Source organism: Bidens hawaiensis, unplaced genomic scaffold, assembly GCF_021521415.1.
Source record: "Bidens hawaiensis isolate Kalapana, Puna unplaced genomic scaffold, B.hawaiensis_p1.1 tig00014469_1, whole genome shotgun sequence".
Lineage (NCBI taxonomy): Eukaryota > Viridiplantae > Streptophyta > Magnoliopsida > Asterales > Asteraceae > Bidens > Bidens hawaiensis.
The window spans coordinates 92653-97064 of NW_027492260.1; positions in this window are offsets into that span (position 1 = coordinate 92653).

Here is a 4412-nt window from a genome sequence, read left to right on the forward strand (position 1 = left end):
GAACATGAAGACAGAGCAAAAATTAGATCTCTAATGTTCCTGACTGCTTCAAGGCCAGACGTTATGTTTGCAATTTGTGTTTGTGCACGGTTCCAATCAAGTCCAAAAGTGTCTCACATGACTGCTGTCAAGAGGATTTTAGATATTTGAAGGGGAAGCCTGATTTAGGGATATGGTATCCAAAGAACCATGTCTTTGATTTTCTTGCTTACATTGATAGTAACTATGATGATTGCAACATGAGTAGGAAGTCTACTTTTGGAGGATGTCAATTTCTCGGAGACAGGATAGTGTTATAGCAATGCAAGAAGCAAACTATTGTGTCAATATCTACTGCTGAAGCTGAGTACATTGTTGTATCTACTTGCTGTGCACAACTCCTTAGGATTCAAAATCAACTGTTGGACTATGTTTTGAATTTCTTGAACACTCGTATCTTTATTGACAATACCGCTTCTTTGTTCATAGTTAGGAACCCAGTACAACACTCTAAAACCAGGCACATTGAAATCAGACATCATTTCATTAGAGATTGTAGTGAAAAAGGACTTATTGAAATGAAAAGAGTTGACACTAGTGACAACTTGGCTGACCTATTCACCAAGCCACTAGATAAAACTATATTCCACTTTCTCCTGAAAGCTTTGGGAATGATCAACTCTGATGAGGTCTGATTGATGATGCGTGCTCATTGTGCTAACTAACTTTCTTAAGAAAGGTCTTGATGAGTGAGTTGTGTTTGTTTTGTGGTTATGTGTTTGCATGATGACTGTGTACTTGAATATGTGTTGATGAAATATGTGTGCTTTAAATGACAATTTTTTGTGACTTAGGTTTCTATGATGCTTAGGTTTGATTTGAATTGATCAATCTGTGTGCTTATCTAGATTTAAATGACAATTTTCTTCTGACTGACTGTGATTTGAATTGATCAATCTGTGTGGTTGTTTGACATTATTAGTTATTTGGATAATCTGAACTAATGATGCGATTAGGATAGGATAGCCTTTGCATAATTTGTCTTGGATGTATATTGTGTTAAGTCTACTTGTCGTAAATGTGTCATGTGTGTTCGGATTATTCCTGAATATGTTACCTACTACTTGTGTCAAAAATGAGTTTTTGTGTCAAAATTGTATGCTAAAATCAATATTTTGCAAGAAAAGTTATTCCAAGAAAAGTGTTTTTGACAAAATGAGCAAGTTGTATGGTGCAGATCTATGATAAGATTATTCAGTTCAAAGCTTTATAGAAGCTCAAAAAGTTTTTCAATGAAAATTGATTCAACCTTTGGGAAATTATAGTACATTGATTATTTATGCCAATCATATGGATTTAATAGGCTAAAAAGACTATTAGTGTAGTCATTAATATGTATGATTGCTTTCATTGATGTGAAAAAACTGAGGTGATATAAATATAATGTAATTGTTAAGCTTAATGTGGAGATACATTGCTGAATATGCATGTTTCAAGATAAATCTATCCGAATGATAGACAGAAAAGTGATTACCCAGTCATACACGAGCCTGTTGGTATTTGATCACCAAAAATAAAACATCTTACTAATACAACAAAGAACAAATGTGAGAAAAATTTTTATATTCAACCAAAAGTTGATCTATGCTCACAAATTTTGAAAGAAAATCCAAATATGAGGGTTAATTATAGAACTACATGGGTGGAGGCAATAAAATAAGTCCTTTAACATCTCGAATGAACGGCATGTAAGTTCGAACTGTGTGGCATGTAAGTCCAACGTTCAACCTCAATATGTTTGAAGTATTGAAAAGAAAAATTCAATAAATTTAAATGTTCTGTCATGAAAAATATTTTGACCAAATATCAGGGGTTGAAGTCAATTTTGGGTGATCTAGGGAAAGCCAAATAAGCTTTTAGAAGAGATATGGTACATCATAGTGCAATAGGTGTTATCCATTTTTGTATTATGCAATCTAATTGAACTCTTAATCATATCACCAATATGTAACGAAATTCATGCTAAGTCTAGACCTGCTATTAACCTGGCAGATCAGTCATAATAATACTACGAATGAAGTACTGAAAGGTGACTTAATCAATATGATCCCATGTTGAGATCTTTTCACAAAAGGAAAGAAAATGAACTGGAAGGAAATAATACTGAAATTTAATCTCATAATGCACCATTTGTTCTTAAGCTTTGAACTTTAATGATAAAACTGTTTGAAATATGATTTAAGTCAAAAAGAGTTGCATTTTACCTTGAATATGTCTGAGTGTGTTATTTCCAGCAAACTTTGATGTTTTTGAACTTTCTAGCAAACATAGATGTTTTGATTGGACGTTTAACTCATTCGAGCAAGCTTTGATGATATTCGAGCATACTTGATGCTTATTTGTACTTATAGAAGTATTCATATAAATATCGAGCATACTTTGATAAAGTTATTCTTTCGAGTAAACTTGGATGTTCAGAAAGTTGTCTTTGTCAAGCACACTTGGTAATTATGTGATACTTGCTTAATTATGCATTTAAATACTTATTTCAAGTAAACTTGGTTGTTTTAGTTGAAATTTGCGTTTATCTAGCATACATTATAGATTTGGATTGAAATGCATGATATTTTATGAAATTACAAGGGTTATCAAGTAAACTTTGTTTACCGAGAAAACTTCATGTTTAGAGCACACTTGTAAATTGGTAAAGCATTCCAAGTGTTCTTCTAGCATACTTGTTAATTTCATAATATCAAAAGCAAACTTTACTTTTTGAGTATACTTTGTACTTAGAGCATACTTGTGTATCAAAGGATAACAAGTCTTCTCTAGCACACTTTGCAATCTTGAAGTATTTTCGGGCATACTTAGCTTTGAAGTACATTTGAATGAATAGTTTTTCGTTTTATATGTATAATCGAGTAAGGTTTGTGAAATTCAGATTTTCGAGCAAGGTTGACATTTAGAAATATCTCTATGTTATTATTTTTGATTATTGATTCCGAGCAAGGTTGCCTATTTGATTAATTATACTTGATTATTTTCCTTGCAATTTATTTCTCGAGCAATCTTGTATATTCGAGTAAGCTTCCTTCACTTTATCTACTTAGTTTTACTGTTAATTACATTAAGATATCTGAACATACTCTAGGACACGCAAGCTTTGAAAATGAACTTTAACTAGCAAGCTTTGGAAATGAACTTTAACGAGCAAGTTTTTTTTGGAATATTTAAAAATGAATTTTTAACACTATTCATAAAGAAAACAACAAAATGCATTTATACCCCACTTTCAAAAGTGTACAACACATACTATATAAGGGGGACTTAGAAAAATTTTACATTTCACTTTTCTCCCTCTTTCCACTATTGCATTATTGCTAGTTCGCTCGCCCCCAAAATTTCAATCGTTTATTCATAATTCTAACCTAAATTTATCAGCCAACTAATTCTGACTCGGTAAGCTTCAATTGATATTTTTTCGACACTCATTGTATGGAATTAGAGCTTTATTTTATCCTCACTAACATCTCTATTTTCTGTGTAGGTTATTAATTTGTCGAAGAACATGTTCTTAAAGAAAATCTTTTATTTCTTCTTCCAATTATGACTTATTACATGTCAAAGTTGTGAACTTTATGACTAGTCTTCACTTTGAATGAGTTTTTGCTTGTGTTTGTACAGTTATTAATTATCCATTCGAGAAGAAGCACACCGTGTTCGCTCTACTCCAGGTGACAGATACAGACCGGTTGAACTCATGATACGGTGGATGCAACGGTTAAATCTCTGTTTTTCTCTTACGATAAGCCCAGTCTTTTACAGAAATCACCAACTGGATTTCTGAAAATCTGCTGAACTTATTGATGACGAACTTTGTAGGCGGATTGAGGCTACCGATGCAAGGCAAGATGTAATTATTACTGAGCAACTTATTAGGTCTAGTCCGCAACTGAATGATGCTATTGAAGCCCCACTTCACTTTTTTTGTGATCATATGCTGAGAATATTTTTAAGAAACCACAGGCTATCAAGGGGATGTCCACGAAGGGCAGTTCAAAAAAGGCATGTTCCCTAATCTGTATCGATTTTTGATTCATCATATTGTACAAGGTTTTACATCCAGGAGGGGTTCTTCGACCCTGATGATCAGGGTCATCGCAAAATGCCACCGTGGTTTTAACATAACAACCAACAATTCAATTTTTCAAGATTAATATTTGAAGGTTTGGTTACCAATCTGAAAAAAGATGAGAAACACGGATTTTTGGTTTATCCCAATTCTTGGAGATTATCTTCAATAGGGTGATCCTTGAGCTACCAACTTTGGGAACAACTCATGCCTTACAAGATCCTAATGTTTACTGAAGGATAGCAAGGTTGGCAGCTACTAGCAACTTTAATCCGAAAATTGAATTTGATGTACTTCCGTG